This window comes from Crinia signifera, chromosome 6 (assembly GCF_055691185.1).
Source record: "Crinia signifera chromosome 6, ASM5569118v1, whole genome shotgun sequence".
Taxonomy (NCBI): Eukaryota; Metazoa; Chordata; class Amphibia; order Anura; family Myobatrachidae; genus Crinia; species Crinia signifera.
The window spans coordinates 131989940-132003613 of NC_139222.1; positions in this window are offsets into that span (position 1 = coordinate 131989940).

Below are 13674 nucleotides of genomic sequence, written 5' to 3' on the forward strand. Positions count from 1 at the left end.
ATGGTACAAATGGAATAAAGGAGAGACCGCGATTTATTAATTTGGTACTTGTTTCCTAGCATGGCGCCCGTCGGGGTTGATCGCATGCCTTAAGTTAAGGTACTTAAGGCATGCGATCGACGCGATGGACCCGATTTTCTGTCAATTACCAGCTTAATTTGCCGGTAAAGACAAAATCGTGTTGATCGCATCCATCGCGGCCCCTTACCGACGCGATCAACGTGATTTTCCCATGTTAAATGATTTTTAAAGTTAAAATCGGGTTGATCGTGTCGGTCGTGGGCCATTATAATGGGCCGCAATGTGATCAACCCGATTTTACATAGGTAACAATGGGAAATGGGCCAATATGGCCAATTTCTCATTGTATATGGATATAAAGTAAGGTTAATGCCCCCCATTGTTAACGCCACCCCACTATTGACACCAACCCGAAGCGTGGCGAGCGCAGCGAGGCCGCGAGGGGCGGCGGTACGCATCCTCCGACCTTTTCATACCCCCACTATCCACGTCGGCGTGGAGTTGATTTTATATAGTGTGGCGAGCGCAGCGAGCCACCGAGCCCGAAGCGTGGCGAGCCCCGCGAAGGGACGCGTAAACCTGTGAAGTTATACGCGTCCGCTCGCCACGCTTCGGGCTCGGTGACTCGCTGCGCTCGCCACACTATATAAAATCAACTCCACGCCGACGTAGATAGTGGGGGTATGAAAAGGTCGGAGGACGCGTACCGCCGTCCCTCGCGGGCTCGCTGCGCTCGCCACGCTTTGGGTTGGCGTCAATAGTGGGGTGGCATTAACAATGGAGGCCATTTCACCCATCAAGGGGGGGGGGGGGTTTGCTATCTAAATGGGGGGTTTTGGGGCTTTTTACATTGAAATCAATGTAAAAATGGGGTCTCAGGGAACATTTTACATTGATTCCAATGTAAAAATCGGGTCGATCGCATCACATGCGATTTGGTTGGAAACAAGTACCATTAATTTTTTCTCACTGCATGAAAGTCGTGGGAGAAAAGATTAAATATTAGGCTTTCTTGTTGGTCGGAGGACAACCTGGTCGACCTCTGCCTTTTGTGCTGCTGGCCACGCCTTGTGTACCTCCTTTTTTGCCGCCTTTGGTACCACCTTGCACCCCCTTCGTTGTCACCCCTAAAGGGACACTGGATGGCAACCTCCTATAATTATCGCTATTTGAGCTAGCATTTTCCCGAGATGATTCTGTTTCCAAATGACTGAAACTCTTGCAGGGTTGCCTGCGATTGCGTCTGAATAATGGACGTCTAAAATCTTCACTGGAGTTCCCTGACAGCCACTTATAGACAGTTGCCTGTCATTATCGCCTTAAACTTTTTTTTTTCCTTTTTAAAGAGGATTAATTTTCTTTAGTAGGCTGCCAGTTGATTCTTTAAACAATTCATCCAATCAATCTCCTGCTCAGATGTCCATGCCGCAAAATGTATTTCCTCAAAACCAGCAATTTTTTCTTTAATAATAGATAGCTCCTTAAATGACTGTTCTATCACCAACACCAGGTGGTCGAATGAACATTTATTCAATGTTCCTATCCACCTCTTACAAAACTGTGGGTCGTAATGGCCAATAGTCGGGCAGTTATGGACCCAAAATCCTTGTGGAATCATCTTTGTTTTATAGTAGTCACTCAAGGATAGAGCATGAAGATGGTAATCGATTTCTTTCTTTTTTTAGTCGAAGGAGGCCATGATAAATAATATCCTATGGTAATGCCTCAACTTCATTGTCAATGCCTTTATCCAATAAAATGGCGTTAATTTCCACATCAGAAAACGAATGAACATATATATATATATATGCGGTAGAGGTGCGGCACTCGGTCACATATAAGAGGCTGGAAACTGCGACGATGTTTCAGTTTCATAACTTTTTTCAAGTCTGCGTCACAGACTTGAAAAAAGTTATTAAACTGAAACGTCGCAGAGTCACAGTTTCCAGCCTCTTATATGTGACCGAGTGAAGCACCTCTACCGCAAATATCCCTATCACTGTGAGGGCACCGGTTCAAGTTTTTCAGCCGTTGTTTGGAGTGCCGCACCTACACACAGCATATAAATATATATATATAATCGGAGAAGACTGCGTCACTCGGGACTGGTTCAATAACAAACAACTCATTGCCAGACAATGGTTAAGTTGACGTTTCAGCCCTCAGGCTTTTATCAAAACAGCTTACATGGTAAGCTGTTTTGATAAAAGCCTGAGGGCTGAAACGTCAACTTAACCATTGTCTGGCTATGAGTTGTTTGTTATTGAACCAGTCCCGAGTGACGCAGTCTTCTCCGATTATCTACATGGGACAGCATTGCCTGTACTTATACTGAAGGCACCGGGCAAAAAGTTTCCTTCTGGAGTTGAGTGCCAGCGTTTTTGCACAATTATATATATATATATATACATACAGGTTTTTACTCTGCGCAAAGTCCTATATAAATCATCTGTCCCAGGTCACAGCGATGTTTTCAGGTGCAGCTCAACTCCAATTAGGGCTTGCCAAAACCCCAGCATAGGAACATGTAGAAACGAAATAAGAGGAGCACACCAATAATGAGCAATAATGTATTAATCCTTTACTAAAAATGTTTAAAAGCTCACATACATCATAGAAAGAAATTATCAGCGTGAATCATGGTGCACCGTCACCGCATACAGCCGTCCGACTTCAGGGAAGTACCAGGGAAAGCAGCAAGATGTCAGCACAGCGTCTCACTCCACGAGATGAACACGGACCGGGACCAGACTCAGTACGTCGGATAGCCACACTCCAACGCGTTTCGTCATCGGGGACTTTGTCAGGAGGTGTCACACCCTTCCTCAGGATACCAGGCTAGTGTGAGGCACATGGTCTTTTATTCTAGAGTCCATTTCCGGTTCCGGGTTGCGTGACCCGGAAGTGAAAATTCTGCAGTAAAAAAGTAAATACAATGTTTTCACAGGAACTTATATACTCCATATACGTCCCCCAACAGTTCCACAATTTCTATCAAGCTGTCTCAACTGTTCCCTCCACACGCGTCCGTCCGCACCGGCCGGAAGTTGCTCTGCCGAAACCGGAAGTCTGAATGACGCGATAGCCGGGAGTGTGTCAGTCACCCCAGGAAGTCCCGTTCACGCTGGGCCGGACGTCCACACCCAGTACACCTTTCTCCCTGTGCTAATAGCTTCATTTGGAGGCGGAAATGGATGGAATGCACGGTCTTGTGTAATAATTCTGATATGACGATTATATTACTAAATAGAAAGAAATAGGTATAAGTGGGTGGAAGTATATACATAGATATTACATAATCAAATTCACAGGAACCATTTCAATTCAAAGTCCTGGTTTAACCCTGTCGGTATTAGTGTTTTGAGTTTGTAGTCATTTATTTTTATCTTAATTTGATTAACTGTGATTTCTGTGGTTTTCGATGTTTCTGCTTTGACATGCCTACAGCCCATACACATTCCACAGCGATGAAAGCCTTTGGTGCGTACGGTGGTTCTTCTTTCTTCTGGTAAGGCACTCTTAACCAGGTGATCTTTCAGATTCTTTGCCTTCTGGTATATGAATTTGGGTTTGCTGGGAATGATGTCTTTGAGTATGGGGTCTTATAGCAATAGATGCCAGTTTTTCTTAAAGATCTGTTCTACTTGTTTGTGGTTTTGATCGAATTTGGTAAAGAGTGCAAACCTGAATTCTTCCCTTCCTTTTTCCATCTTTTTTGTTGTTTTTATTGTTCTGAAGGATGATTCTTCTGTCTTTTTTGTTAGTTTCTTCTATTATTTGGTCCAGAGTATCTTCTTTATATCCTTTAACAGAGAAATCTTCCTTCATTTTGAGTATTTGTGTTTGGTATACCGATTCGTCGCTACAATTTCATTTTAAACGTAGGAATTTACTTTTTGGGACTTCCTTCAGCCAGGGATGGTAATGTTGGCTGTGTGTTGGTATAAAGGTGTTGACATCTGTAGGTTTTTGGTATGTTTTTGTTTGAATATTTTGTTCTTCGATGTAAATGGTGAGATCCAAAAAGTTTATTGTATTTTTGCTGAGACAAATTAGGAGAATGTCATCAATGTAATGTTTCCATTGAAATTGGAAATGTTTTCTATGAAATTACCTTTAATGTGAGCGGGGTAGAACTTTGATTTCTTCTTCAGTTTGGTTGGCTCTCCTTCATCTTCAGTATTGGATTTTGTTTCTTTTTCTGGGTTTATTAGGTCTTTGGACTCTAATTCCATTTGAGGAGTTGGGTGCCCCAAGTTTCGTTGCCATAGATGTTATTTTCCTCCCAGTGAGCCATAAATAAATTGGCGTAGCTTGGGGCAAATTTTGTCCCCATTGCTGTGCCTCTAATTTGCAGGTAAAACTTGCCTTCAAAGTTTAAAAAGTTGTTGTGCAGTATAAACGTGATGGATTCCAAAACAAAAAAATTTTGGGCTGGTGACAGATCGTTTTTTTCAAAAAAGTGTTTTGTTGCCTTTAAGCCTTCCTCATGGGAAATGCATGTATAAAGAGAGGGAACGTCTCCAGTTCCCAGTATGCGATTTTCGTTCCAGGTTTCTTGTTCCAGTATTTGTAATACCTCACTTTTGTCTTTTAGGTATGCTGGACTTTTTGTTACCAATGGTTGTAGGATGGAATCGATAAGGGCTGAAAGGTTCGATGTTAATGAATAGGTGCCAGCTATTATTGGCCTCCCCGGGAGATTTTTTACATCTTTATGAAGCTTCGGTAGGATGTATATTGTGGGTGTTACTTCTGCTTCAATGTTGATGTAATCATGTTCTGTTTTTGTGATTCCTCCTGTTTGGAGATGTTTATCTATGAGTTTTTTTTTATTCACTTTTGATTTTTAGTGTAGGATAATGATTGAGTTTTTGGTACTTGTGAGTTATCCGGGCGTCCGATTTTTAAATCGGGTCGGATCGGGACATCGCATCGCATCGCATGCGACCATCGGATGCGATGCGATGACCCGATTTTTCCATAGGAATCAATGTTAAAATGGACTGAGTCCATTTTAACATGGAATTCAATGGGAAAAAGGGGTCCTTTTCATACCCCTACTATCCAAGTGGGCATGGAGTTGGATATAAACCTGTGGCGAGCGTAGCGAGCCACCGAGCCCGAAGCGTGGCGAGCGTAGCGAGCCCCGCGAGGGGACACGGAATACCGTCCCCTTGCGGGGCTCGCTTCGCTCGCCACGCTTCGGGCTCGGTGGCTCGCTACGCTCGCCACAGGTTTATATCCAACTCCATGCCCACTTGGATAGTAGGGGTATGAAAAGGACCCCTTTTTCCCATTGAATTCCATGTTAAAATGGACTCAGTCCATTTTAACATTGATTCCTATGGAAAAATCGGGTCATCGCATCCGATGGTCGCATGCGATGCGATGCGATGCGATATCGTATCGCATCGCATCTGATTGTATGCCTTAACTTAAGGCATACAATCAAAAAATCGGACGCCCAGATAACTCACAAGTACCGAGTTTTTTGTATGTTTCCACGTCACTAAGTTGTTTATTGATCTCATTTGTATATTGGTCTGTGTTCATAATCACAATCCCTCCTCCCTTATCACATGGCTTTATAACAATGTTCTTCTCTTTTCCTAGGCTTTTTACTGCTTCTACTTCTTTTCGGCTGAGATTTTGTGTCTTTTTTCGTTTTACACTGTTCAGGTTTTCAACTTCACTGGTTACGATCTTGCTGAAAGTTTCTATGAAATTACCTTTAATGTGAGCGGGGTAGAACTTTGATTTCTTCTTCAGTTTGGTTGGCTCTCCTTCATCTTCAGTATTGGATTTTGTTACTTTTTCTGGGTTTATTAGGTCTTTGGACTCTAATTCCTTTTTAGCAAAAAATTTCTTCAGACTCATTTGTCTAATGAATTTTTGTATATCGATATATTTTTCTAATGGATCTGTGGTGGATGAGGGTGCATATTTTAGGCCTTTGGAGAGGACCCTTTCCTCAGTTTCTGTCAGTGGTCTATCACTCAAATTGAATATGGTTGGTTGTTGTGTGATAACTTCTTTCCTTGTGACATTCCTTGTTAGTAGTCTTTTTCTCTGTGTGTATTTTTTCTTTGAAAATTTTCCTCCTCTTTTCCCACAGGTGGTGATTCGATTTAGGCGAAACTGAGTCTTCTTTTTCTTCTCTTTTCTTCCTCCCCTCTTTTCTTCTTCTCCTTTCTCTCCATCCTTAGCTCTAAAAAAGGTCGCCTAGTTGTGGGAGTGTTGTCTCTTTTTTTTCCATCAATAAATTTTTATTGACACAGATTTGTATATGGGGTACAGAAATGAAAAAGGGAAAACATTGGGGGGGGGGGGGAAGGGGGGGACTGCAATCGGGGGTGAGGACAATATAAGACAGTAACATTTTACATATTGAGTTTTATACACGACCATATCAGACACATTAGATCGCTACGCAGAGCGAGCTGTACACAAGCATATAAATACAGATTCAATTATAGAGTTAGTCTAAGGTAGGAGAGCATCAATTAGACAGGGGTGTGGGGTGAGGGAGGGTCTGAGTCTGAATCTGGGGGTTCATTCAGGCTAAAGGTGGTTGTTTGTCCAGACGTGGCTGAGGGGAAGAGTCTAGTACCCTCCCTTTCAGTTGTGTAGGTGTGCCAGGGAGCCCATTTAGAGTGTGGCGAGGAGGAGTTGGGGGAGTGGGGTTGAAAACCAGTTTCCATGAGGAAATGGTGGTTTATTTTTAGTATAACCTGGAGAAAGGGGGGGGGAGAGGGCTGCTTCCAATGTTGAGCTAGGTTTGCTCTTGCCGCTATGAGGATGTGTCCGAGGACATATGTTTTCCCAATCGGGAGATCTTGTGGGTATACATGGAATAGAGCTAGGAGTGGGTCAGGGGAAAGGGTTAGTTGAATCACTTCAGAGATGAGATCAAAGACCTCTCCCCAATATGCCCTGAGCTTGTGGCAAGACCAGAAGATATGGTAAATGGTACCTATATTTCCGCATTGACGCCAGCACATATTGGAGCACGTTGGCCAGAAGGTGTGGAGGCGATCTGGGGTTAGGTAGAGACGATTTATCAATTTGATGTGCATCTCCGAGTGATTGAGGCAGCGGGACATTGTGTAAGAGGATAGGAATATCTTACGCCATTGAGGTCCAGAAAGCTGGATGCCCAAGTCGGATTCCCATTTTTTATGAGCTGAAGTTTTAGTAAACTCTGCGGGGGTTATGAGTGTGTCGTACCAGAAGGAGATGTCCCCTTTGGAGAGTGTCTGGGAAGGTCGGGAAAGGATCGTCTGGTGGCGGGGGTCTATAGTGGGGCGTTTGGAAAAATGGGAGTCCCACCAGTGTGCCACTTGGAGATAGTGGAGGTACTCGTGGGGGGGGAGAGAGTATGTTTCTTGGAGGTAGGGAAAAGGTCGGATTGAGTTAGCGTCAACTACGTCTCCTAAGGATGTGATCCCACTTTGTTTCCAAAGGGTAAGGTTAAGGTTAGGTATTAGTCTCGCCACGGTAGTGATGGGGAGGGTAGTGATAAGGGAGGTAGAGGCGCGTAGAACGGACAGTAATTGGTCCCATGCATATAAGGTAGCGGACGTTGTTGGGAGCAGGTTAGGTAGTGGGGGCCTGATGTGTTTTGGGATCTTAAGGAGGTCGCTAAGGGGGATATTGGGGGAGTGACATTGTTCAATGTCCACCCAGGCCCTATGGGTAGGACTTTCAAAATAATGTTTTGATGGGGCAAGTAGGCAAGCTACCTGGTATTGAGACAAGTCTGGGAGGTCAAGACCCCCATATGCTCTTGGGATTGTCATTTTGGAGCGGGCCATAGCGGGGGGTTTAGATGACCAGATGTATTTTGTCAGGATAGAGGTGGCCTGTTGAAGGGACTTTTTAGGGAAAACATAGGGGATAGTGCGGAACAGGTACATTAGTTTGGGTAAGAGCGACATTTTAAATGCCGCCATCCTACCCATCCATGAAATTTCGTACGCCGACCAAGATCTGGATAGTGATGCAAGGGAAGTTAGGAGGGGAGAGAGGTTAACATCAAATACAGACGCCATGTTAGGGGGGATGTGGATTCCTAAGTATTTTATAGAGGTAGCTTGCCAATTGTAGGTGTAAGTGGCTTTCAGTAGGGGAAGATGGACTGTGAGATTAATCGGTAGTGCATCAGTCTTGGATGTATTAAGCTTATAGTAGGATGCGGCGCTGTATGCAGCTAGCGTCTCGTGGACGTGTGGGAGCGTATGGATGGGGTCTGTCACGAAAAGTAACACGTCGTCCGCAAAAAGGCTTAGTTTATGCTTGTTGGGGCCTACCTTAAGACCTGGAATGTTAGGGTTTTTGCGAATGGCCGTAGCTAATGGTTCAATGGAGAGAACAAATATTAGGGGTGAAAGTGGGCAGCCCTGCCTTGTGCCATTGCTGATATTAAAGGGGGAGGAAAGAAAGCCATTGCTGAACACTCGGGCCGAGGGGGAGCTATATAATGACATGATTGATGATAGTATACGGTCCCTGAAGCCGAAGCGAGATAGGACTTCCCGCATATATTGCCAGTTAAGGCGGTCAAATGCCTTTTCGGCATCGAGTGAGACGAGAAGGAGATCTTGTTTAGCAGACAAGGAGTCTATTAAGTTAAAGACTCTCCGTGTATTGTCCGGGGCCTGGCGTCCCGGAACAAACCCCGTCTGGTCCGGGTGTATCAGCAAGGGTAAGTAGAGGTTGATTCGGGATGCCATTAGTTTGGCGAAGATCTTGATATCACTATTCAGCAGGGCTATAGGACGATAGTTTTGGCACAAGGCAGGGTTCTTGCCGGGTTTCGGGATGGTGACAATTCTGGCCTCTAACAGTTCAGGGGGGGCACGTCCCAGCGAGGAGAGTTCGTTGAACAGGTCAGTAAGGTAAGGGGAAAGCAGGTCACTGAAGGTTTTATAGAAATCTGTAATGAACCCATCCGGCCCGGGGGCTTTATTTCGCGGGAGTGACTTTATAACCGACTGGACCTCCAATCGGGACCAGGGGGCGTTTAAGAGGTCCAGTTGGTCCTGGGAGAGTGAGGGAAGGTGTAGGTTTTCGAGGAAGCTATGGATAGAGGAAGGGGTGGGCTGTGGCGTGGAGGGGTCCTTGGAAAGGTTGTATAAATTGGAATAATAATCTGCGAACTGGTTAGCTATATCTTTAGGGTTATATATTTTCTCATTGCTGGGGGATGTAATGTATTTTATACGATTTCTAGCGTGCTGGGCGCGGAGTTTCCGGGCTAGCATTCTGCCCGATCTGTTGCTAGCTAGGTAGAACCTGTGTCTTATTCTGTTTAATGCTGATTGGGTGCGGGCCAGGAGCATTTTCTGTAGTTGGCTCCGTACCGAAGCCAACTCTGCCTTCAAGGAGTTAGAGGGGGCCTCTTTATTTCTTGTGTCAAGTTCTACTAATTTAGTCTCTAGGGCTTTTTGGGTTGCGGTGGCATTTCGCTTCAGAGTTGCCCCAGCTTGAATAGCAGCCCCTCTTGTAACCGCTTTGAAAGCGCACCAGTGGTTAGTCACCGAGGTATCTGACGTTTTATTGTTGGACATGTATAGTTCCATTGTTTTTTGAATGGTACTTTTGGCTGCTGGGTTTGACAATAGGTGGGGAAACAGGCGCCAGGGCCTAGGGGGAATTCTGGAGGGTTGAAAGTTCCAATGCCACACAACTGGGGCGTGGTCAGACCACGTGATGGGGAGAATGTCAACTCCTACGGAGTGTTGGAGGGACCACTTATCACAGAGAATATAGTCAATTCTCGAGTAGGTGTTGTGGACTTGGGAGTGGAAGGTGTATTCCCGTCCTGTGGGGTAGGTTGTTCTCCAAGTGTCGTACAAGTCAAACTCTGAGAGGAGGTTACGAAGGGCTAATGATTGGTTGTCTGTGTGAGATTGGTGGCTGGAGGGGAGGTGGGATTTATCCAGTCGGGGGTCTAGTGCTAGGTTAAAGTCTCCCAGCAATATCAGGGAGCCTTTTGTGTTTTTTTGTATGAGGGTAAAGAGTTTACGGAGGAAGGCCACTTGGTTCGTGTTGGGGGCATAGATAGAGACTATCGTCGTGGGTCTGTCTTCTAAGAGGCCAGTTATGATCAGATACCTGCCGTTTTTATCAGCAGTCTGGGAGTGACAGGTGAAGGGGGTGCGTCTGTTAAACAGAATGGCAACACCATTACGTTTGAAGGGTCCGTTGGCGTAGAAAGCAGTCGGATAGTTGGAGTCCCTAAATGTGGGAGGTCGGGGAGAGGCGAAGTGGGTCTCCTGAAGGGCCACAATGTCCGCTTTCTGTTTATGGAGGTATGTCAATGCCATTCTGCGCTTATGTGGGGAATTCAGCCCTTTAACATTTAAGGATATCAACTTAGGCATGGCAGAGTGTTAAGTAATGCAGAAAAGTTGCAAGTACATCCATGGAGGGGGAGCGCAAAATGGAGGTAGGTAAGGGGAATGCAGTCCGGGGGGAAGGGGGGGGGTGGGGTTGGGGGAAAGGAAATTGAGAAGGACAGTATGTTGATAGGAGGGGAGGTATAGGGATAGGAAAAAAACAAAAGGGTCCAATAACTAGGACCCGCATGACTACTGCAGGGGAAAGGAAAGGCATTTTCGTGCAGTAGTATATGGAGAGGTTGGGGGTGGTGGCCTGGCGTCTCCGGGTAGAGGGCGGGGGGAGATTGGCCACCCCTCCAGTAACGACATTTTTAACTAAACAAAACATTTAATATAAGATATAAAATATAACAGTCCGCCTGAGAAACTCAGGGGGGGAAACAAGCTATAACATTGGTTAATTTCTATCAAGGTTGCGGGAGATAAGGAGAGAAAGGGTCCCCAGCCAGTGGGGAGCAATAAACTATAAGGAAAAACCGAAACCTTAAACAGGCTAACATTGTGCTGCTACAAACCGTGAGCAGCAAAGTCCCGATGCTCATAGACCTGCACCATTGGTAGGTAATGAAAGCTGATACTTATCATTGAAGCCTCAACCCGCAGTGGGGAGGTGATGGAGGTCTGGTGGCATGGGAAGTCCATCATTAGGCAGGAATGGTTGTAGTCGGGAGAGGGACATCAGGTGTCGGCCCATTCCTGGCGAAGAGGTTGTAGGCGCTTCTGCCCCTGGGGGGCAGTGATGGAGATGTCCCATTCTAACAGAAGTTTCACCCCGGCATCTAGAGATGATATTGTATAGGTGGTGTCTTCATGTGTGATGATCAATTTTACCGGGAACCCCCACCTGTACCGGATCTCGTGGTTGCGTAGTGCCAGGGTAATAGGGGCAAACGACCTCCTGCTGGCCAGTGTTGCGGGGGAGAGGTCTTGGAACACTTGGAGACCTCCCAGTGTATCTGAGATCTTTGCGTCACGGGCCGCCTTCAGTAGGCGCTCTTTCACTGTAAAGAAGTGGACCCGGAGCAGTGTGTCCTTGGGTAGGTCGGCTGAGATCGTTTTGGGTCTTGGTAGGCGGTGGATACGATCAATAAGGAGATCCTTGGGGTCGACGGAGGGGAGGAGCCGACGGAACAGTGCTGTGGCAAAGCCTTCAAGCTCAGCGTTGGTCACCGATTCTGGGATGCCTCTGATCTTAATATTGTTCCGTCTGGATCTGTCCTCCAGATCAGCTAGTTTGGTTTTGAACTGGTCCATCTCAAGTTGTTGGCGATCATAGGATGACACGAGAGCGTTGTGGGATGTGACCAATTCCTCCATTTTCTTCTCTAAATGATCTGTTCTATCGCCAATTGCCACTAGTTCTGTTTTAACCTCACGAATGGCCAGTTTGAGATCTCTGGCCAATTCAGCCTGGAATGCTGAAAAGACTTGGCAGAGTGACTTCACAGTCACCGGTTCGTCTGATTCAGCATCTATACCAGCTATTCCAGGGGGAGGGCTAAGCTCTGATTGGGCACCCGGGTGGGTGTACACTTGTTTCAGAGGGCTTGGTTGCAGTTGGGGGGTTTGGGGGGATTTTCTAGCAGGCATGTTGATCTTGGTGGGGGCGACCTCCTTGGGCCTCTTTGGGGGCATGACGGTAGCAGGCACTTTTTAGATATGTGGAGAGAGAATAGAGATCAGGCACTGTGGGGGTTCATGTAGCAGTTGCGTTTTCACATAGGGGTAGGCAGACTGCAGTCGTCACGGAGTGGTAGCCATGTAGTGACGGCGGTCACATTAAGCTCCGGTGGATGGCTTTGGCAGGGGGGAGATTGAGGTGAAGGAGTGAGGGCAAGATGTGCTATGTGGAGCCCAGGCAGCCGTTGTCCCCAAGGGGGAGAGAGTTACCACAGTACTCGGTGGGGCTAATTCAAGGGGTCCAGGCACCCCAGTTCTGGGAAAGGGGGTGGCTGGCTGTTGCTCTACAATTTTATTGGAAGCTCCCAGAACTGTGTTTTACAGTGTATTAGGCACAGTACTGCAGTGATGCAGTGATGTGCCCTGTTTGTATGGCAGCAGACTCCTGTGTAACTACACAGGTAGTCCTGACAGGCAGTAGCAGCACTGCAGTTTCTAGTGAGGGTGGCACAGTAAGTGGTGTGAGGGTCTTATATGCCCAGAGGACTGGAGGGTAGGGGCAGGTTTGGGAGTACCCTCAGCTATTAAATCTATCCTCTGCTTATGAGGTGTAGCAGTTACTGCTGAACAGTCCCGAGCATTAAAATCAAAGATGGCCGCCGCAGCTGCACTGAGCTCCAGCAGCAGTGCCTACAGGGCTTCTCACCTCCTTGTAAGCGGGGAGCAGGCTTCCAGATGTGGGTTGTCCGGCTGCTGGGGAACCCCCTGAGGTATGGCAGGCTGTGGGTGGTCGAATCTGCGCCGTCCCGGGTCCCGTTTTGCCGCGAATTCGCCGTGGAGCCTGATCCTGGGCAGGCCTCCAAAATCTAGGTCCCGGCTTCTCCGGGCAGGTAGGCCGCAACCCGCAGAGACCTAGTAAAAGGTCTCCCGGCTCCGCAGCTCTCTTCACCCGTTTCCCCAGTGCCTGTGGGGCTTAAGCAGCAGGGTGTGAGGGAGATTCAGGTGTGGGGGAGGCACTGAATACTATTTTTACAGCTAGACTGGCAGGAGCTGTTGAGGAAAGCTGCTGTCCCTAACTCCGTGCAGGCCACGCCCCCCGGGAGTGTTGTCTCTTAAGGCGCTTATAGCCTGTCTATTGCTTGGTCCTGCATCTTCAGGTAAAGTTCTTCTGATTCGTCCTGAGTTTTGTATCATTTCAGTTGTGATGTATCTTTCATTCTTTCTTTTTTTTATTGGTTTCTGATGTGGTTCTCCCAATGTTTCTCTCGTTTTCTTTATTTTCTCTATGTTTCTTAGTTGGTGTTCTTCTTTCTTTTTGGCTGGCTCTGTAGATGGTTGGTCTTCTGTCTCTCCAAGAGATGTTTTCCTCATGATATTTCTCCTGATGATGAATTTTGGGTTTTACCCATGGTATCGGTGTTCTTTGATTTTTTCTGTAATGATCCTCTTTTCTATAACGTTGTTGTGGATGGTTTCTGTGTCTTGATTCGAGGTTTTCACCTCTATTATAGTTTCTTCTCAGTGGTGATGTTGGTTTCTGGTGTTTCTTCCAATCTTGATAGTCAGAATAGCGTCTTATGTTCCGGTGTTGATTGTATTCTGACTCTATCCTGTCTCTGTGGTTAAT